A 24,408-nucleotide genomic window follows, 5' to 3' on the forward strand; every position below is an offset into this window, starting at 1 on the left:
ACAAGTCAGATGTCAAAGCCACAAAATGCAGCATAGCCACTTACTCAAAAAGCAAAAGACCCTATTTTTCCATACCGCATTAAACATATGCAATTCACGCGGCGCAAAAGTAAAATAAAAGACCTCGGAGTGACCTTTGACACTAAGTTCAAATTTAATAAGCATATTGAAACGGTGTCGTGTCGTTTGCGCCGAGTCATTTGCGCCGAGGCTTCTTATCGGTTCATTTCCGCCGTGACATATGTCAAGACCATCCTTGGCTGGTTTTCCCACAATCCAGAGTGTCATCACCGCCGCGCGCACGTGTGTTTATGGCCACATGGTGCATAGTGCATAAAGTGGACTTAAAATATAAAATCAAACGTGTGTTTATGACGTTGCAAAGCTGTATTTACACTGAAATGTTAAACATATCCAGAGTCAAATATGAGTTTTCTTTACTTATTTCAAAAGACGTTACACAGGATTACTTGTATCAATTTTATTCCACAACACAAAATACATAAAACAGCATCAGCCTATTAACTATTGTTAAAATATTGCAAGCATTCTACAAGTACTACGTAAATGTACCCTTGGGAAGCAACATAAATGTGCCAGTCTATTGCACTTAATTATTAGACTATACACTACATAAAATCGTCAAAAACATTATAAATACAGTGTTATTTTTTGCAAACATTATACAAGTAATAGCTACGTATATATAAACACAATGAAGCCCAGCATGGTCTGGCACACATGTATGTTCCGGGACGCGCACAATTCTTCCATTTTTGACGATTAACACACCTCGACATTTAGGGTTATCCTTTTCCTTGTAGATCCCTCATATATACTTTCATCTTACATTCATTTATCAATCACCTTACTTTTCAATCAAAGATAAACACAGCTGGAGCTGGGCAACGTCATAAACACACGTATGCGCGGCGGTGATGACACTCTGGATTGTGGGAAAACCCACCAAGGAAGGTCTTGACATATGTCGCGGCGGAAATGAACCGATAAGAAGCCTCGGCGCAAGCGACACGGACTCATTGAAACTGTCACTAACGACGTTTTCAGAATAGTAAATCATAATCGAATCAAGTCCCGACTCCACGAAAATAGAACCAGTAAAAGCACTAGACTATTCTTATTTACTGTGAGAACTTTAATATGCGTCAGTAATCAGGAATCCGACTAAAAAAGTCTTAATTCATAGGCTTAAACGCGTTCTGTTCAAGTTTCTTAGGTACCTCAGATCCAAGCCTGTAGAGAATATCCATACAAAATCTTCTTTCAGAGACCAACTTCAGTCAACTGGTGCTCCGGCAAGTAAGTGACTCGCCCTGTCTCTACAAAGTAATTAATGATAAAACAGACGATTCCAACATACGTATTAGCAGCAGTAACATTTAATGTTCCCGTTATTAAAGCACAAATACAAAATCTTTCATTGTCAGAGAGCAAAAACGTCAGTTCTTCCAACATCACCGGTATTACAAGTGTGTGCCATTAATATTTTGCTGTGAATTTCTACAAAGTTTTTAAAAGAATACTGAAGCACTGCAACGAATCTATTATACAGGGTAAGTCAAAAAGAATGCTACAACTTTACACCGTTATTATGACGTAGCTATTTGCGATAGAAATTCAAACAAGGGCTCAATATAAAGAAAAACTCTGGAAGTTTTATTCCCACTTAGCGGGCTTCTGCAGCTTTGCCGCTGCTCAACCAGGATGACCAGTAGAAGGCGTATTGTGTGTTGGAGCTACTCGTATCAAGAACTGATTCACTCACAATGGTGCAAAGACATTTCCGCATACGTTTCTGTAGTAATGCATATGTTTCACCCTTCCGAAAGATTTGTCAAAGTTACAACTGTGAATTGTTAGTGCCTTCGAAACCGTGGACGACGACTTGCTGTCTCGTGCATAGCAAGTACTTGATTTGGACGTTTTCCGCATTACACGTGGTTCCCATGTTGAATCTTTGTAATGCGAGTCATATGAGTAAAACATCCAGAGTTTTTCTTTATATTGATGCCTTGTCTGATTTTATATCATAAATAGTAACGTCATAATAACTGTGTAAAGTTGTACCATTCATTTTGACTTGCCCTATATTATGTAAGTAGAGCACTATATTGGGTTCTATAAATAAAGAAAGAATAGTGAGACAAAAGTAACTTTCCACTAACAGTTTTCATCTGGTCATAAAAATCGTAATTTCAATGCAACAACTAAGAGAAGGTCATATATTATGCCCGCAACATGCATACAATTTAAGTGTAAACAACAACCAGAAAAGGCACAAAACAACAAACACTCAAACAAAAAAAGAAGCTCTTATCTTCTTGCCTCGCATCTGTAAACCAACACAAACCCGTAGGCAAAGAGGCTACAAGCATTATTACAGACGAGGCTCCTGATGGCAGCTAAACCCATCCACACATCCGGTTCGTATGTACCGTCGACCCCTCAACATCTGAGTGAGATACTGGGCGATCCTCATCTTGATATGTATCATCAAATATGCTAACGAGTACAGTTCCGGTACACGGTGAGGAGGCTTCAAGCTGGGATCAGTCTTTCACTGTCTGCATTTTAGGGTTTAAAGCATAATAGAATTGGTAGGGGACGAGCGGCAGGCGCGAATTCAATACGAGGGGGGAAAAAATGAAGGGAAAACATTTGTCATACTCCATTACAAGCGCGCGAGATCCGAGCGTCCTACTTCTGTGCCGTTGCTTGTATAGCTCTAAATGTTTTCTAGATAACTTCCGGTGCAGACGTACGACCGAGCGCTGCGAACACGGTCTAAGTGCCCGTGATTCCTGTCATAACGCTCATTTATATCCGACGAAACTGCGTCGACAATGCACTAATGTCTAAGTGAGCGTTGAAGGCTTTGTGAGGACCGATACGGGGAAGGTGCGCTGCGGGTGATGTGTATTACGTGATGAAGCGTTACAAATCCTCCCCCCACCTCCTTTCCTCTTTAGGTCGTTTCGCTTTAATTTTCATCACTTAATCACTGTTTTATACAGTGTTGCCAGTTTGTCGTGAAGAAGCCATTGGACACACTTGCACGAAAATATTACCAATATTCATCATAATTCTTTACGAATTGTATTGTTACCAGCTCTGTGGTGGAGTGGTCACAGTAGAGCACTAGGAATGTTTAAATTCTTACAAGACATGTGCTACGCCTTTGTTTATTTTCTGATTATAACGTCTTATGTGTTTACTGTTGAAATCACAGTTATGGAAGAAAATTCATTATATGCAATAGCAAGAACTACATTTTAGTTTTTAAATGTCGCAAGTTTAAGCAGACGTGGACTGTTGGACAGTGAGATAAAGTCATTTACAGTTTCTCAATTTACTTTCAATAAGGACCTTTTATCTTTATATTTTAATATTTTATTTAGTGACAAAACTTTCGCATTTGACACTTAAAAGTATCAACCTGAACCCAATTCATCTTTGTGGAAAGCTGTTGATGAACTTACAATGGAGTTGTCTGGTCCCAGAGCATCTGCACCGGAAGTTGAACCTACGAAGATCGAAATATGCCAGAAGTTTATGAAAAGACAATTTTAAAAGGATCATTGTGTTGAGATTGTGCGTCGTGAATGTTTATAGTGACATTGTGTTATTAAGCCTGTCTTAATATTGATAATGTTTCAATAAACCCTCTCCTGTGTACAATGTAAGAAGTTTATGTTCATTTTTACCACACGACCTGAGAAGGCTCAGAGCAGCCATAATATTAAGGAGAGTCACATAACCCTACCATGGACGGATATTGGGCAGGTTAGCGTGACGTAGTGATCCTTGGTTCCCAAAAAAGGAACGTCACACATGGACCTTTAATCTAATTAGTCATATTCAAATAATTCATGTTTTAATATTTCCTTGTGAGTGATTGATATGAAAGACCCAATGAGATATATGGCAATTTAAGTTAGCGCTATATTTCATAATTGAAAATATCACATGAACTTTCGCCACCTTAGTGGCCGAACGCGTTGATCTACTCTCCAGCGAATGTTATAGTTCCGTTCCTTTGTCAATACCCTTTCATCAATTTAATCTAATCATCATCATCGTCGTCGCGATTTGCCTGAAGAGGCAGAAAAACGACATTCATTGAGATCGACTTCTATGAACGAGTTAGGAGAAGGCTTACCGTGATGATCTCAAATTCGGAGGACAACAGGTTCAAACTGGAGGTTTTTCTCAGGCCCCTTCTTTCCACTTCTTGTCCTCATTAACATAACGGCAGAACAAAATCGACATTAAACATATCAGCACCAATGAACAAGAAAATGATGTTTGCGATGAATCCGACAGGCTAGCATCACCCTAGAACTGGCACTGGCAACACTGATCTTCTCATCCTCTAATATTTACCCTTGAAGTTAACCCTAGCTGCCACTCAACCATCACCCCACCCCTCTTCTTTCTCTCTCATCCTTTCAATCTCCCCCTCACTTTGACTTCCTTTCATAACAGCCATATCGAGATAATTGAAAGCGGATGACAAGCATTCCGATCCGAGATTGGATTCTCACTTCGCCCCGCTTCCTTATTATTCATATCCATATCTGTCACCGGGTTATCATCTCCCTTCAGCATCTCTGAGGAGCATTCTAAGATGTTGTGACAAATCGGAATGCGAGGAATGCAGTGGGAGAGCTTTGCCATTCTCTCATCCTCCCGCGTGCTACTCCTTTAGCTTCCTCGGCTCACCCCCCCCTCGTACTCTCAATCTCCCCCTCCCCTGTTTGATCAAGTGAGGAGGGGGAGAAAGGGGGGACTTTGCATGGAACACCTGTCGATTGCACACATCAGGTGGCATGCATGCTGTAAGCGGGTTGCAAGGAATGTGGAGCGGAATTGTTCTTAGGCTACGTTTACGTTGTCTCGGTGTTCGTGGGAACTCGTGTGAATTCGTGTATGTTCGGCAGTGACGTATTGTGGCGGATTACATTGAGAAGGTGCCCTTCAACTTAAGCAAATATTAACGATTGCTATCAGTAGATGCTCATAAGGGCTTGACTTGTACAGTTTTCATATAAAAAATTGAAAGGCAGAGAGAGAAAACTTAGGTTTTCAAGTTGTCGCAAGCTTTTTGTCTGTAAGGAGCAAGTTTTTCAACCTAACCGTAGGTTCTAAGATATTGAAGGAATTTCTATCGATGGACGTTATACCTGGACAATCCATTTCTCACCAAGTCAAATTTACCAAGTGAGTTTAGCTTAATCTAAGATAACTTTATGCACAGAAAGGCTAATCGGAACTGGACATAGAGTTTCAAGTGGGATCAGAACCACTATGTGCCTCCAAAGGGTATCGAATCCGGGACCCATTGATTACAAGTCTCGTCAATGTCTCGATATTTAAAATCGCGACTCTTCTCGGTAGCTTTCCTACTATACACTAGCCTATTTTGGGATTTTGCACCTTGTCTTTGGATTTAAACTGTCTCTAGTTATCATGCTCCTTCTCATCATCATCATAGTCAATGAGGTAATTTACCATACTCGTATTCAACTCTGCATTGCCAGAATTATGTGTAAAGCTGGAGACGACGGCAGTATAATTTTGAGTTGTACATTTACTATGTATGTGTGTGTGATTGTGTAAGTATGTGTGTACTCGTATGTACGTATGTATGCGTAACAATTAACCTTCAATTATCGTTATATCGGCTTCATTAATAATGATCGCGACATAAAAAAAGGTAAAGTGTTCCCCTGTGCATAGCACCACGCCATGAAGGCGTATAGGGGGTGTGGGGGTAACGCCCCACACTTTCTTGATCCGGTCGTGAGTGGGGGTGATGTGATCAGCATCACGCCCCTGACCGCCTTTACCCCCCAGGGTTTCCCCCAGGTACCCATGTTATTCGACGCTGGGTAGGCGCCGGGGCCGCTTCCACCGTTAGAAAAGTTCCCGGATTTGAACCGGCCGGGGATCGAACCCGGGACCTTGAGCATGGTAGTCAGACGCGTTACCGACTGAGCCACCGCGGCCACGATCGCGACATTAACTACAGTAAGTTCTCTATTGCAATTGTATACTAGATCCATTAAATTGAATGATCAATATAGATTCTAGATCCTTTGTTACTCCTGGTTTTTCACCGCAAAATTCCATTACGGGAAAATACTCAGAAATTCTGATGGTCGACATATTTTTTTAAAAAACTTCGAGAATTGAAACACAGAAGCTGAATAACTCCACACAAATACTTGAAGCTGTGGCAACATTTTTTTAAAGGAGATAATAGAACTGTTGAAATATCTACCTCCTGAAGCCATTCACCATAGACCACCCCGTCTGAACGTTAGAGGGGTAACGGCCAATCGTTTCCTTCCGCTGTAACAGTATTTAGCGCATATGACACCGCAGGCCAATTTAAATCGAATACGGAAGATTGGATAAAACTCTGTGATTTTCCGCCTATTAAAAAACAGCATGCGTGAATGTAGCAATCACCTGGACTGTAATTGGTAGGAAATTGGACATGGTATTGTACTTTCGTACTGACAATTTCATTGCGCAACGAACGCCCGGTGCGACCACAATTAAGTGTCTAATTAGTGTCGCGATTTCACGATTTTTTTTGCAACGTCCTTTTGCAAGGGATTTCGTTTTTTGGTTTAAAAAAATGTTCTTCCCTACCCACACTTCCCCTCCGAAAAGTTAATTTAGTTCTAACACGTAACGTGTTAACTTTCATGAAACTTGATCTTTCAAATTGGTGGCTATGGCGTCTGAATGATTGTTGAAGGGCAGAAAAAAAAATCGTTGGTGGTGTGGATATCTAATTTCTATAACCAGACTTAACTCGTTTTCGATGAGAACGTCTGCAAATTTTGCAAGTAAGATATCAAATCTCCACCCTCTTTCCATCTTGGAAAAATATATTAATAATGGCTACAATTCTCTGGTTAACGCGAGTTTGACTTTTAGGTTAACAATGATTTTTGAATACAAATTATGATAAAAAGAAACCAAATAGAAACATCCAAACTGACGAAATTCATATAAAAGTGGTGCTGGCTGATAATTCTGTTTTAATGTTTCTGTACAATCCACGTTCTGTATCATCCCTCTTCACCCATTCCTTACTAACATTCTTTGTATTTCATATGGCCGATATTACATACATGTCTGATTTCCTTCCTTTTCTGGTGTTTATCAGAAAGAGAGAATTTTCTATAGAATGTGCCTTCGTGGCAATAATTTTTGGTCCCGTGTGAATATCTGCAAAGTTGCCAGTATTAATACCTACTACAGGCGGGGACTCGATAGCAGAACCTTCGGAGGCGAGATTGTGTCCACAGGTGTCACTGACGGTTTCAAAATAACCTTCGCGATAGCGTAGTGGATGTAGTTATCACCTTACAATAAATTTATTCACTGTTAGATTCTCGCTTGGGTACATTTCCAATGGTTTGGACTATACGTCGCTTTTCTACCGCCTGTGAGTAATTGCAACGATGGAGATGAGTGGTGATACTATGAAACGGATGAAGGGACAAACACATATTTACGACACAACATAAGTCCTATAGAGTATAAAAAGTAGGCTTAATTCAGGAAATGCATGTTACTTCTCTCTTCATAAACTTTTGTCTTCTCGCTTAATATCTAAGAAACTAAAAGTTAAAATATACAAACCAGTAATTTTGCCTGTAGTATTATATGGATGTGAAACTTGGTCCCTTACATTGAAAGAGGAACATAAATTGAGAGTATTTGAAAATAAGATCCTTAGGAAAATATTTGGACCTAAAAGGGATGAGGAGACGGGTGAGTGGAGAAGGTTACATAATTTAGAACTACATAATTTGTATTCATGTCCAGATATTATTAGAATAATTAAATCAAGAAGACTTAGGTGGGCAGGCCATGTGGCACGAATGGGAGAGGAAAGAGGAATTTACAGGATTCTTGTTAGGAAACCTGATGGTAAGAGACCTGTAGGAAGGCCAAGACGAAGATGGAGGGACAACGTTGAGATGGACCTAAGGGAAATCGGTAGGGATGGAAAAGAGTATATAGAACTTGCTCAAGATAGGGAAAGATGGAAAGCCTGTGTTGCTGCAGCCATGAACCTTCGGGTTTAAGAAGGCTAGGGAGTTAGTTAGTTAGTTAGAGTATCATCCTGGCTGCAGGTTCAGACGCCACAGCCTCGTTAGTTTGCAAAATGCAGTCCGGGGTGTACTACGTAGAAGTGAGGTTGATATTTTGGTGTCTCCAAAAGTGATCACTCCCTACTCCCGAAATACTGTTTCTATTCTGCTACCTGATGTTAAAGTGAACTTAAAAACCGAAAACGCTATCATAAGTAATCACGCAATATCCATATGGGCCAGTACGTTAGTACTTGTAATATATTTCAGTTCTCTATCGGCAGGCGTCTGACTAACTCCTCGGCAGACCCGGGTTCGAACTACGTGTGGCTGGAATTTTTCTGACAAAGTACTTGCATACTACGGCTCTTGGGCTCACGAAGTCTATAATGAATGGATACCAGGGGATGTAGGGACCGGAGCGTGATCTAACCATATCACCTCCATTATGGCAGAGATCGAGAATGTACGAGGGCCTTCATCCACATTCCTTGCGTTGCTTTACATGGTTCTATTAGATCCTATCGACAATTTTCATGCATGTGCTTATGAATACCTCCAAATCGAAAGAGATAAGGAGCGAAGCACATTCACTGGTATGGAATCGAAGCCCATCCTTGAAGAACGAATCCCCAATGTACCCGGTTCATTTCAATATCTTCATCACACCCAGGCAAGCGATTTTTATTTATCTTCCACGATGCTTTCGCAGCATCCCGCAAAGGACCAGAAAAAAATAAGGCAACACAGCGCCCTTTCAATCAGCTATATGCGTTTTTATATCACCTTCCTCGTCTCTCCTTTTTTTTTTATGACCCCAAAATGCCGTATGGCGGGCTTGCCTATATTCAAGGGAGACGTTGTGATGGATGTGCTGTCTCGGAGGCAAAAGAGTGGCTCGAGGCTCGCCCGTGTCTGTCGCTTTATTTCCCAGCGTTCGGGCTCGCAGTTCCCCGTAAATCAGCTCTCCGAGTCTCAACTTCGACAGGCTTCATCTCCTGCAAGCCTCAGCTATGAATAGGTCTCCTCGAAACTTTCCCTCCCTCCCCCCCCCCCCGAAGACTTTTCCGATAGATTTCTCACACTTGTCTCCCTCCGTACACCGCCACCATTCGCCCGAAACGTACTCCGTCTACCGGAGACGAGAAAGCCGACTCCATCATCGAAGCTGTCCCACAGCGGGTTCTAACCCCCCCTCAGCCCCGTTCCCCCCTCCACATTTTAAAAATCAATCCGCTGCCAAAGTTGAAAACCCATCCTCCCGAGGGACCCATCTCCCGATACATTTCATAACGGGGCCGCATAAGCCCGTTGCCGTTGACGACTGTTATAACTCCACCACCCGTTTGCCGCGCCACTCTTTTTACGGTCGGTGATAGAGTCGAGACTCGAGGTTCGTGCCGGGATGGCGAATTAAGTTGGATGCTTCGCTCCCCCACCCCCTCCCTCCCTCATCTCTCGCGGGTTCTCCTTTCGAGATTCGTTTACCGCACACCGTATTGAACACCGTCGTCTACTGACGTCAGAGCGGAATGCCTTCGTTGTTAGGTTAGATCTGTTTTAGATTTAGTTCTCTTAACATATATACACTGAAGTTTTACGGGGCTTGACTAAACCTAACATGCCTAAACTAACAACGTGAATATTTATCGTGACGTCAGTAGACGACGGTGTTCATTACGGTGTCCGATAAGCGAGATCCCCTCCTTCGCGTGAGCAACCTCCAACATCATCAGCTGGCTTCCGTTCGGGCAATCGAAGATCTTCGAAAGCCATGTGATCACCTGCTTCCCGCAACATGCCTACCCATTACAATTTTTCATGAATGGAAACTCATTTCAAAATCGCTGGTTTTTGGCTTCATTTTACTCAGAGCGACATTCTGGAGGCAGTGATGGTGCGGCATTCATTAATATAATATTAAATTCCATCCCTAATTACTAGTCACACGAAAGATGTTTGTTTCTCGACATGACAAGGCGTGCAGTCTCCCGACTCTAGGAGCTTTAGTTAAAGTCATTTTTGGAGAATGGGCAACTTAAGACGATTTCATTAATATGATAAAAAAGAAGTACCAGGAATTTTCATTTAACGTTTTTGTAACACTATGCTCCCATCACGGTATTCCAGCCCTTAGTCTGGAACCTATATTTTCTCTCTTCGCCAACAGTCACCTGTTCGAGAAGCTAAAAAGTCTAGAATTAATATGGAGAAAAATGTTGATTTATAGAAAAGCTTACTGTTCGACATTAAATATAATTATCAAGAACAGTGCTTGATCCTTACAGCATTAATTGATTGATTGATTTTTGTTATTTACCATAGCTTTTCTGACATTTTTGACCAATCGCGACGATAACGATGGATGAAGATAAGATTTAATTGAAGAGACGCTCACAAAGAGACGTCCTGACGTCGTAGCGCGCTCAGGTAACCACTACGCCACGAAGGTCAGCCCTTACAGCAACAAGTTTTGAGTTTTTGTTTAATTTCACTTTATGCACAGATGCACCAATCGGGACTAGATCTATTGATTAAGGTGCGGTCGTAACCACTGTGCAACGGTACCTCCACCGGCTATCGAACCCAGGATCCCTTGATTAACCTTATAGCCATAAGAATGAATGTGATAATACTCGGTGAATATACTGTATACCTATATATACCTGTAAATAGGTATCCAAGTTTCGTTGCATAAATAAAGACAGAGTTTTGGAGCATTGCACCAAATGTGTATACATGCACATATAGGGAAAAGCCGATTTGATACACAAGGGGACTGAAAATGAATTCATCAGTATAGAGTTAGGGTGAAGACAAGAGCAATTCCAAAAGCCATTCTCCCCGCACGCCCAACAGCAATATCCAACTTGTCACCCTGTATCGAACAGGCCCACCCTCCATATTTTAATAGAACGTTCCGCGATATGCAGATGTTCATCAGATTCCGGTTGACAAGTCGCCGGAGGAGCATGCGCCAGACTGACAAACCATTTACCCCCTTCCCCCCGAATCTCCCCCTCACCCACCCCGCGCGTCATTGACACGGACCAATGCGATTATTTGAGGCGCGCGTTCCCGATTAAATAATGCAGCGATTCCCTTCCTTCCCGAAAGCCCGTTCGCGCGACAGCCCGAAAACCCCCACGGGAGACGAAGCCATATCGCGCATTACATGGTCCCATCGCCATGATTAATATCGTCGCCGGGGTTGCAGGTGTTAGGACCGTAATCCATCCCCTTAATACGAGTTACTGGAAAATTACATCAATGCGAAATACCCCTCCCCCCCCTCCCCGCCTACCCCGTTCGAAGCGGAGCTATATTTTCGAGGAGCGTCTGTCCTCTTTGAAGCGATGGTGATAGACCAATAAAATTCGCTTAGAGATCAATTTGGTCCTCAAAGGTTTTAATGGAGGAAAAAGGGCCGCGTTTTGGTTTAATTGAATCAGCTCCCGCCTGCCGCTCGGACCGGTGCTTTTTAATGAATCTGTAACGTCGAGGATTGTTGCGAGAGAGCAGGCTCGCGTGGATTAATAGCGAGGAGACTGATATGCAGGGGTCACGGGTTGAGAACTGAAATCTCTGTCTGACTAACGTGACGACTATCAGTACCGTCGGCAGAGGATTTGGTGTTTTTTGGCATTCTTAAAATATTTTACTTTCATTTATTTAATTAATTATTTCACTCTTTTCCCCATCTTCGTTTCAGCCGCTACCTTCTTTTCCTTCCTAACTCTTTGTTTTGTTTCTTCCTCCTCTCTTAATAACTTTCTCTCCTACACTATTTCTCTGTTTCTTTCTTTGATTCTCTATATCTTTCTTTCCTTCTCTATTTCTGTTTCTTTCTTTGTTTTTCTAGATCTTTCTATACTACTTTATTTCCTTGATTCTCTAGATCTTTCTTTCCTACTCTATTTCTTTCTTTGTTTTTCTAGATCTTTCTATCCTACTCTATTCCTCTGTTTCTTTCTTTGTTTCTCTAGATCTTTCTATCCTACTCTATTCCTCTGTTTCTTTCTTTGTTTCTCTAGATCTTTCTATCCTACTCTATTCCTCTGTTTCTTTCTTTGTTTCTCTAGATCTTTCTTTCCTACTCTATTTCTCTGTTTCTTTCTTTGTTTCTCTAGATCTTTCTCTCCTACTCTATTTCTCTGTTTCTTTCTTTGTTTTTCTAGATCTTTCTATCCTACTCTATTCCTCTGTTTTTTCTTTGTTTCTCTAGATCTTTCTTTCCTACTCTATTTATCTGTTTCTTTCTTTATTTCTCTAGATCTTTCTTCCCTACTCTATTTCTCTGTTTCTTTCTTTGTTTTTCTAGATCTTTCTTTCCTACTCTATTTCTCTGTTTCTTTCTTTTTTCCCTATATATTTCTTTCCTACTCTATTTCTCTGTTTCTTTCTTTGTTTCTCTAGATCTTTCTTTCCTACTCTATTTCTCTGTTTCTTTCTTTGTTTCTCTAGATCTTTCTCTCCTACTCTATTTCTCTGTTTCTTTCTTTGTTTTTCTAGATCTTTCTATCCTACTCTATTCCTCTGTTTTTTCTTTGTTTCTCTAGATCTTTCTTTCCTACTCTATTTATCTGTTTCTTTCTTTGTTTCTCTAGATCTTTCTTCCCTACTCTATTTCTCTGTTTCTTTCTTTGTTTTTCTAGATCTTTCTTTCCTACTCTATTTCTCCGTTTCTTTCTTTTTTCCCTATATATTTCTTTCCTACTCTATTTCTCGGTTTCTTTCTTTGTTTCTCTAGATCTTTCTTTCTACCTCTATTTCTGTTTCTTTCTTTGTTTTTCTAGATCTTTCTATACTACTCTATTTCCTTGATTCTCTAGATCTTTCTTTCCTACTCTATTTCTTTCTTTGTTTCTCTAGATCTTTCTATCCTACTCTATTTCTCGGTTTCTTTCTTTGTTTCTCTAGATCTTTCTTTCCTACTTTATTTCTCTGTTTCCTTCTCTGTTTCTCTATATCTTTCTTTCCTACTCTATTTCTCTGTTTCTTTCTTTGTTTCTCTAGATCTTTCTTTCCATCTCTTTCTTCATTTGTTCTGGGCCTGGGGCATTCAATATACGCGGGACCTATACAATTAAACTGTTTCAGTTTTGAAAAAATCACAGATTTTTGCCCCTTAGCCTGAAGTACAGTTGTCCTACATAACCACAAGTATTACTATTAATGGGCATTAATTAATATACTTAGTATTATTGACTAGCAGTGTAACATATTTAGTATTATAAGTAGGAGCAGTTGAAGGTTACAACAAAGAATTATGGGAGACTAATAAAAAGTTTGTAAATTAAGGTTTCTTTTCATTTCCAATACACCATTTCACTAAATTTAATTATAATTGGATTGAGAATGGGATTGCAGGCCATCGAGGCTCTGGCGCCTAGACGCACGCCTATTATCATCCTCTGTGGGTTGTTGTCTTGAGTTTGTCATTTGTGTTGAGTGAGTATGTTATTTTATCCTCGGAGACAGTTCTTGTTAAGGAATCTATGACCGAATTAGTTCTAAAAATTGAGTGCGGAAGTTTTTAAGAGAAATATCTTCTTTTCTTGTTAGTATCCTGTCCTTAGTTTTGTTTTAGTTAAGGGGTTCATCCCCGTATGGTGCGACTGACAAAAATGATCTATGTGCTGATATGTCCATAATGTAAGAATCAATCAATCAATCGAGGACGAGACAAGGATTTTACATGGCGAGACGAGACCGAGTAACCGCCAAGTCTTGTTTCGATACCATCCCTAATGTGTGTGGACACATTTCTTACATAATTTTGCACTAACTAACTCTCTAGCCTTCTTAAACCAAAGGATTATGGCTGCTGCAACACAAGCCTTCCATCTGTCCCTATCCAAGATCAATCCAATCAATTTTATAATTAATATTTTACATTTTGAGCAACAAAATAATTTATTGTGACAAGTTTAGTCATACGCCACTCTATTATACACTCACCAGTATTCTGTTAACTCGTGGAGGCTCCCCACCCCCTCATTCCTACTACCGGATTCTCCACACAAATGGAATGAGTTGTATAGGATTGTGTTCATTAATTAAAAACTGAATTGTTTATCGGTCAGCAAATTTCTGTGCATAGAGAATAGTCTCTATATGTGCACAGATACTAGAAGGAGAATGGAGAGTTTCAAAATTCTGTCCTACAATTACAGTCCAGTTCGTAAGAATTTTTTTCCCAATTCTATATTCCAACTTGTAGCAAATAGAACACACAACAATATCCGGCAAAGATGACAAGCCGGTCGATAATTTTTCTCTCTCCAGTAACTTTATCTAAGAAACTAAAAGTTAAAATATACAAAACAGTAATTTTGCCTGTAGTATTATATGGATGTGAAACTTGGTTCCTTTCATTGAAAGAGGAACATAAATTAGGAATATTTGAAAGTAGAATCCTTAGAAAAATATTTGGACCTAAAATGGATGAAGAGACAGGAGTGGAGAAGGTTACATAATTTAGAACTGCATAATTTGTATTCGTGTCCAGATATTATTAGAATAATTAAATCACGAAAACTTAATGTGCAGGAAATGCGGCACGAATTGGAGAGGAAGAATGAGTTTAGAGGATTGTCGTTGGAAAACCTGATGGTAAGAGATCAAGACGAAGATGGAGGGATAACGTTGAGATGGACCTAAAGGAAATCGGCAAGGATGGAAAAGATTGGTTTGATCTTGGCCAGGATAGCTTGTGTTGCAGCCATAAACCTTCGGGTTTAAGAATGCTAGACAGTTAGTTAATTTAATGGATGAACATATTAATTTAAAAGAGTGAACACAAAACAACTTCTAGTTCCTTAGCTGCAGTTGAACGAACTATCCTCACCAGATACTTATTGAAAAAGAAATGTTATTTTTCCAAAGTTTCCGAGAAGTAAAGGAACATCAGGGACGTGGAGGAGGGTAAAGAGTCTTAGTCTGCTCTCCTGGTCTACCCTTTCTTCCACGTAGTACACCCTGAGATGTATTTAGCAGGCTAACGATGCTCTGACGCCTGAACTCACAGAAATCATTTGTGGTGCTTGTGTTGTGTCGTCCATACGTTTGTCATTTTGAAACTCTTCTTTCATCCATTCCATCTTATCACCATCGTAATTAGGGTGTGAAGTGTAAGAAAAAGAAAAGACAGAAATAAAGAGAAAGTGATAGAAAGAAATAGACAAGGACAGAAAGAAAGAACCGAAGAAAAGAGAAGAAAAAACAGAGATACAGAAGCAGAGTAAGGATAAAAGTGAGAAAGGAATATGAGCAATGAAGAGAGAAAGAGAAAAAAATAATGTTATTAACAATGACCACTGAATCAAAGCCCATCCGAAAATATTTCTTTCATCCTCAGGTGGTCCGTGGCATTTTGAAGGGGCATGCAAGCAAGAATTGCTTTCCCGAAGGAGAAACCTTGTAATTATCAGTCTTTTGTAATAATTAACGCCAATTACAGTGACTGAAATGAAATTATATCTGTGAAATAAATAATTTTAGGCTTATATTCATTTTCCAGGTAGCAACGAAATTCTCTAGTGACTTCACTGAAAAGCAAGTTCCTGAAACAAGCAACAATTGTAAGTCCATTTTATGCTCAGATAGAGTAATGAGGACTGGAGACACAATTTAAAGTGGAATTATAACCACTGTGTAATATGTCTTAACCGGGAATCGAACCTGAGGCCAAGTGAGAAGTGGTGGTGAGAGAAAGAGAGATTGCCAATACTTTCTTGAGACAAGAATTCCATTTGGGGATTTTGTAAGCACTTGTATTACCAACGAATTAAACTTTTTTTTTTCCAATATTGGTTTGGTTTGAGTTGCTGTTTTTAGTCCACTTTATGCACAGTAAGGTTAATCGGGACTGGGATCCGAACTACTTGTGCCTCTACCGAGTATCGAACCCGGGACTCCTTGATTACAAGGCAATGACGCTACCACTGCGCCATGTGGGAGGGCCCCCTTTTTCCAATATTGTATTCTCCACGTACTGTTATCCTATGCCTTATGCAAGGTGTGAGATAGGCGCGTAACACTTAAGTTCAAAAATTTCTACTGGGGTGCGAAATAGGAAGATTGCGATTAAGGGGTGTAAGGGAGCGAAGGTCCCAAGGAAAATAAATGTTAACCTTTATATTCAACATATAATTTGACTTAAATCACAGTAATTTATGTTAATTATCACAAGAGTGTTGCAAGAACATGAGGACCTCAAACTGAAAGTGCTTTTTGAGATAGCAACGTATTATGGGGGGAATATGTCTCGTTTTCCCCCCTGGAAAAATACCTTGCTTGCCCTTCTCTGGAAAAATCCTGTGGACGTCCACATGTGTGTGTGTACTTTTATATAAAATATACGAGACTCCACATATACGAGTAGAAGCCATTAACATTATTTTTCTATGGTTGCAACAAGTAAAGTTCAGATCTCAATGACGAAATCATATATAATTAAAATCATTTTTTGGTGTTGGAATTCAAGACCGTTGGCCAAGCCTAATAAGAACGAGGGCGTTAGTTTGGACACCGCCGTTACTGTAACAAGCCAGCCATCAACAATTGCACACAACAAAGCACAATGGAATATTTGATAAACCCTTGCAGGAGAATGGGAGGTTAAGGCACACGAGATGCTTTCTTCACAGATAACAATCGATAGGCTACCTCTTCATGAACAGTTCTCGCCCAGCAGGAATTTCCTTTGGCAGTTAAGGAACTGCTGAATAGATTTGCGTTCATTTCCATACACTGGCCACAACAGACAGTAATTAAACATGATAATGCATTGTTGCTCTTTTTTGTTTTGTTTTCAAAATCCTTTCATTACGATTCTTTTTGTGTTTTAATTTTAACCCTATCTCGCGAAAGGAAAAAAAAACTCGCAGTCATATATTTCAACGCTCTCTTGTTTTCGGGGGAGGGAGCCCCCCTCTTTTTTTCCGTACGTAAATAACGAAACAATGGAGCATCGAAAACCATAATAGACAAATGAATGGGGGCCAGCGGGCGATGAGACTGTGGCAGCTGTGTGTATCTTGTTTTCAGAAAACGACCTCCATTGTTCTCTGCTTTGAAGGCTAATCGTGGGAGTTATAAAGCGCTTCAAATGGATGAAATGCTTAACCCTCCACGGCTTCCTGTTGAATATGAAATAAGGTGTAAATTGAAAGCTGTCAAATTGAGTACGTAACACTTGCTTCCAGCGCTCATCGCTCTGCCGACGCTGCATAGCTTATTAGGAGGGCCGTCCCTGTCAAATTATCATATCATCCGCTCTCATATCTTTTATGGATCGGATCTTTAAGCGGTTGGTTGGCCTCTCTCATTGTCTAAGAACCAAGAGGTTTATCCAGAATTTTCAATTTTGGAGGTGTAAGTACATTATTAGGAAGGTGGTAAGACAATTTTACCATGAAAAGAACCATAAAATGAAAGTGGATGTCATGATTTTTTGGGGTTTAGGGAGAGCGGAGAAATCATAGTCAAAATCAAGACTAAACCAGTGCCTTCATTCCTTTCTTCCCTCCACTGACAAGGACTGAAAGCCTGCTCGATAACATTGTTCGATTGAGTATGGTATTAAGTCCACTTCGTACACAGAAAGGTAATCGGGACTGAGCCTACAGTTTAAAGTGGGATCTGCACCACTATGTGTCTACACTGGGTATCGGTATATAGGACATGTGCAAAGATCTTAAACAGTGATGATCTAAAATGTATATAATGTCTGTAATCAGTGGGGGCGATTGGGTTCCAAAACTGAGGGATTAAGGACAGTTTATTTTCCCTTGGTAGATAAGGTTTAGCACAGTGCTGGGCCAAAGGTGGCAAAAAGTGGGGTCAACTGCCCCCTCTCGCCTCCCTGATCGCCGCCACTGTCTGTAATGTTTGCTATTAAAACAATAAACATAAATAACTATCAGTGTAAAATTGAATTTTTTGACTTAGGTGCTTTTTTTCCGAACAGCCCAGAATTGTGTTTTCCATTCCATCCTTCGTCATTTTTCACGGCGTGGCTTATTAAGGGTCAACAACTTTTACTGCAACCGTTTCCAGCGTCGCTGTTAACCTACAGATACGAAATTGCGATGTTTAACAGAAAGTTGCGCATACACTCGATAGGACGGAGTGGCCATCGTTTGGAGCTACTCAATGCATGAATCCATATTTGCGTTTGCCCCAGCATTCACGCGCGTACGCAGGGGAAGCTGATGGGGCTACAGCCCCGCACAGAAATTTTGAGAAAATGAAAACTTTTCAGTAAAGAAATCGGGAAAACCAAAGCGGTAAATATAACCTTCTTAAAATGATCTGCAATTACAATTTTTGCATTTGAACAACTTTTAAAACTAAGGTTAAATATGGTAATTGAAAAATATTTCATTGTGTATCCCTCCTCCTCAATAGAACGCAGATATACAGTGGATGGACAAAAGTATGGAAACACCACGACATCGGAACGGGTGATATCGACACAATTTTTCCACTTGAAATCGGACGCCGTGCGACATTCTTTGCGCCGTGAGATAGGACCCTTTCGGTCTGGTAGGAGTCGACAGTTGCACTGTAGATGGCGTGCAGTGCAGTTGATACTCAATCATGTCGGAGCTGACAATGTTTCAAAGAGAGCAAATTGTTGCAGAGGCCTCTGTTACCAAAGTAGCCATGTTATTTGGCGTATAGAGAGGGACTCTATTAAAGATCATGATGACATAATAGTGTGTCTGGAAAGACATCATCAGATATACACCTGCGTGGACGAAAATGTACACTGAGTGACAGACGGACACTGAGAAGGATTGTGACCATGTTTTGCTTGAAGAATGGTGCAAGATCCCATTATCACCATCCAGGACTTGTATTTGTCCATTCCTCGGAGACTGCAGGCCATTTTGGAAGCTAAAGGTGGTCCTGCACCTTATTAGCTACAGCATTCCAGCTTTTCATTGCAGGTGTTTCCATTTTTTTGTCCATCCCCTGTATAATATCTAACTTTCCAACTCAAGCCCCTTCGAAAAAAAACCCGTACGCTAATGTGTTCATCATTCATCCCCGCCGTCGCGATTAAAACAAAAGATAGAAAATGAACGTAAAATAACCAAAACAGAAATACTCTATTGAGTTGCGTGTTGTGCTCGAAAAATGTCCAAGTCTACTCTTGCCTCCAACTACCATCCAGGATTTGAAACAGTTTCTCCCTCATCGCCCCTCTCCAACTTACAGCTTCATCCAACCCCTCTCCAGCCTTGTGTTAACTTAACGATGAAAACCTTTCACCACCCCCTTGCATATCTTCAACGTCCGCGCGGCTCTCGACAATGCTCCAAGTTCCATCTCGCTCATTGTCGCGACAGTCCATGGACGAAAAGCTCCGCGATTCGGCTTTTCGAAGGTGCAACAACTCTCACCTCCCCCTCATCCTCTCCTCTCCCCTCCCACACACAAGATCCGCGATTCTCAAACATCTCGTTTGAGTCACGAACGTCAACTTAACTTTAATAAATTTTAATCGGCTTAATTGCAACCTTATAATGCAAATACCTAGTCCGTCCTGTCCCCCCTCAACTGTATTCCCTCGGGATCTTCCCCCCGCTCTTCCCTCAACCTCAACCCGCTTCGTTGCGAGGATAATCCGTAACCGGGAGTGTCGGAGTTCCCGCTTGGAACAGTAGTTTGGTCACGTGATAAATTCAGGATTGTAGGCGTGTGCGTGTGTGTGAGTGTGCTCGGATCGGAGAGAGTGTTCCCGATGCTAATCTCCACGATGGAGAAAGAAATGGACTGTTACGAAGGCATAAATTCTCTCGCATGGTCATTTTATGATGGCGACAGCAGCGGGTTTAATTGTCAGAAGCAACAGCCCTTCCCTTTTTTTGCACCATCAATTGAATTATGGGTAATGCTGTTTCATTTCCAACAAAGAGCAGCAAATTGTACTTATAGATAATTGGATTTATCATAAGAAACTTCTAAAATATAAGATTGGTTGATGATTGATTTACTTTGATGTTGTGGGCATAGAAAAAACCTAAAATAATCAGGAGCCAGTTTTTCCTTTTCAAATAAGGTCGAAGAAAAACCTGAATCCCACTAAGATAAAGCTGTAGACATTTGGAAATGCGATCTTAAAACGCCTAATTTATTAACGAACACAAGATTTGGACCAAAAGTAATTAATTTTGCACCAATTTGGCCTTCTTAAAGAATGCTCAACTCTTAACAGCAACTGTTAACTATGCAAGGCATTCTAATATATGGCAGACTTTATCATATCGCCTCAGATTTTAAAATTCCGAAAACAAATTATAATAGCATGTTTATTACTTTGATTTAATGATACACGTGAACAGAAAACACACAAACATATACTGTATTCGTTTGTTTTGTTTCTTTTTTAAAAAAGGGAATGGAAATTTTCACAAGCACACTCTTTATGTACATATACAGGGAGCGGCAGAAAATATTGAGATATTTTCAAAAACTCGCGCCAGCAGAATCTCCCGACAGAAGGCGCGGAATTTCGTGTGTCGTCGTGTGCGCATACCCTTCAGTAGCAATGGAGCGTTGGTTGAGTGAGGATCGTGCATTCGCAATGGAATGTTACGGATTTTGGCACTATACTGGCACTGGATAACGGATTCTGGCACTATAACGCAACGTAGATTCAGCCGCCACTTCAGCATTGGGAGAAATTGGAAAGTGCCGACACGTCAGACTATTCTGAATTGGGTAAGAAACTTCGGAACGACTACTTCAGCCACAAGCAAGAAGAAAGAGCCCAGGACGTCCACGAGCCATGTAAACTCTAAACTCCGGAAGTTGAGGGGTGGTCAGGGAAGCTTTACTGCACAAAGGTTTGTTTGAGGGAGAATGGTATCCATCTGATTGACATTTTGTATGTACTTTCCAGTCTGTAATATAGATTTTGCAATTTAAATCGTCTCAATATTTCTATATTAGAACTGAATTCAGTCGCCAAGTGAAAATTTTCAACCACTATGGCGACCGGGTGCCCTGTATTGTTCTACCCCTGATTATGGGCACTTCAGCACATAAGCTATATTTGCGAGTCGTGCAATACGGGAATATACTCATGGCCAGCTCCAGGCCGGAATCATGAAACTGGCAACGCTGTCTCGCCGGCCTAAACATCAAGCTACATAACATGGGCGCGAATAGCAAAATTGATGTTGAATCTTAAACAAACAAGGAAATCTGTGTCAAATGTTTTTCTTTTTCCAAATCTGGACAGCAGATTGACATTACTATGTAAGTGGAAAACATATATTAACAATAGAAATATAAATTGTCCGTTAAATAACTGGAAACAAGCAGAAAACGCAAGGCCATTTCGTACGCAGCATGGAACTCTCCCTTATTTTATTTGCTACATTTCGGAATGACATTCGAACCTCTTTAAGAACTAAATATTTAAATGACCTAACACACTGTCCTTAAAGTTCTAAAAGTAAGACGTGGATGTGCTAAACATATACCCATGTATGTACCAGGCTAAAATAATGCCGAGTGCTGGTCACTATGTACTCCCTGCGAGAAAGTGAATAATTTTGTTAAATGTCCAATATTAATGACATCAATATTGGATATTTATTATATTTGATGATTCACCATATGTGAAACGAACGGAATGCTCCGTGAAATGCTGGTATGCGGCTCAAAAAATGTAATGTATATTTTTAAAAACTTAATAACATACTGCTTTACTTAGGAAAAATAACGTTCAATACACTAGCTTATACAATTTGAGTGAATGAAGTGATTACAGGATGAATAGCCAACATAAAATTATTACTTTTTACGTCTGTAAGTTCATTCTCTAATGTTTTTTTCCGAGTAACATCGGCCGGCTGATGTCACGGTTTACAGGGTTGCCAACTTGAAGGCTCCGGCCTGTACTGGAGCTGGCCGTGATATACTTTGTAACTAAAACTAAATGCAGGACTGGCCTCTAACAAGAAAATAAAGTATATCTGTTAAAAACTTCCTTATTCAATTTCTAAAACTAATTCGAGCTAAAACTATACTATATATGAGGACTAAAATATATTTACCTATTAAAATCTGAGGCAGTAAAGGGGTACTTAGCACACAAGATAGACACTAGAGAAAACCGTGATTATGTAAGTCTCTCCTGCCAATAATTAAGTTTTGATCCCCCCCCCCCCCGTCAAAAACTAATAACACACAAATCGTCTGCGTTAGTTGACGCGCATCGACGAAGTGCGCATGCGTTAAGTGGTCGAGTGGCATAATAGGAGCGACTGTTGCGAATGGGCAGGTTCTGTGAGGGGAAAAAAGGCTGCTCGAAGACAGAACATTGGAGTGTAAGCATACGAAGTTCGAGGGAGTAATAATAAATAACCGAACGCACAGAACACAAAATGATGATCTGAAAGTGACATCGTATACTCTTTCGCAGGAGTGTGCGAAGCAAGCGAACGAAAACAAGTCCTCTTCGCAAGTAGTGACTCGGGAGGCCTCGACCAATGCAGCGAATACTGCTTTCTCCCCTTCAATCGCTTTCTCCCCTTCCCTACCGTTATGCGCGACCTTGCTCCACAGAATCTTGAGACAGACCGCAGCTTCACGTGCGTTTGAAGCCACTTACACTTTCATGTTTGGAGTAGTTATGCTGTTGTTATTTAGTGTCGCTTTTTTGCCACATTTTGGCTACGACGAGAATGAGCGATAATTATATGAAATTGATGACCAGACATCCACAAATAATACCCATGTCTCGAACCCAGGATCTTCGGTGCTGAGATCGGAAGTCGACACTTAATGCGATCGTCCACAGAGACGAACGAAGTCGAATAGTGAGGAAGCTATTGTGATGATACTGTTTACGCTCTTGTTTTGCTTATATTATAGTCTTCCATTGCAGTGCCTTTTCTATCTGAGGCTCACCATACTAAAATGTCTATACACAAGGAGGAAGGTTCGAAATGGTTCAAAAATGTTGGTGACAAGCAACAAAAGTTAGTCCGTTTTCCATACGCTTAAAAGTAATGCTGCCCTTATAGCCGGCGCGGGACCGCCTTTACGGCAGTGACACTCTGTTGCCGTGTTTACCTAGGAAGGAACTTACGGTAAAACAGCTAATTAGACCTATCGCTGCCCCTTTCTTTGGGCAACAAGCGATAACCTTTCAAACATTCCTCCCCGAAGCAGCCAGCAGGGGAAACAGGTTTTTGTCAGCAGTTTTGTGCTGTGATTGGGAACCGGTTCGTACGGCGGCACAGGGGTAGTAAAAATATAATGAATGGTTTCATATTTTTATACATGATTTCACAGGATCATGCCGACCTTCGTGACGGAGTGGTTAGCACAGAGCGCTACGACATCATCGAATCCCTGCCTGGGCATGAGTTTTCTTTGTGAGTGTCCCTTCATCAATTTCATCTTCACCGTCGCGATTAGCCAAAAGTGGGAGAAAAGCAATGCTAAATAACATAAATAAAATCAACGGGATCATACTCGGACTATTTCAAAATCATTGCCCAGGTTTTAAAAGTTTGAAAGAGATCAATCAAGTTCTTGGCTACGACACTAAATACCTCACCATTTCACCTCAGAGCGTCGAAACCCCTGCATACGCCATACGGAACAGTGGAGTCCCTCTCGCTGGAGAACCAATACTGGAAATACCATCCCTGGCATCTACAGGATTCATAGTTCCCGTTCCTGGGAGGGGGAGAAGAGGAAGGAACCGGGAGAGAGGTTACCGTCACGTCTCCAGAGGACGTGAGGGCGTCCAAACAGGAGCTGACCCCAACGGCTTCCCCCCTTGCCCTGGTGTCACGTCCCGCAGGACGGGGACATTTTTCAAACGCGCGAGTCCATCTCGTCGGAAAAGTGACCGAGATAATCAATAGCCGGCCCCTGATCCACAGATGGATTCTGCAGGACCCATACCGCCGACCTCCAAATGGCAGTTGCGTCGTCTTTGTGATTTATTAACCATCACACACGAGCCGAGGCGTGCTGTTGGAGGGGTCGGTGGAATGGGGGAGGGGGCTTTTTTCTCTGTCTCTCTCCTCGTGAGCTTCTAGAGAAGGTGACCATAACGTTATGTCCCCCACCTCTTCCAGGCATTAGGTGTCGTTAAGAAACTGACCTTTTCAGATCTCACACTTCAAAAGACCCTTTCAGTGATCTGTAATTGCCGTCCATTCAGGGGACATTCATCGTTCGATACCGCTATTTGTGGAACTGCCCTGTACGGTATCTAAAGTTATGGTCA

This window comes from Lepisma saccharinum, chromosome 17, assembly GCF_977018435.1.
Source record: "Lepisma saccharinum chromosome 17, izLepSacc3.1, whole genome shotgun sequence".
NCBI lineage: Eukaryota > Metazoa > Arthropoda > Insecta > Zygentoma > Lepismatidae > Lepisma > Lepisma saccharinum.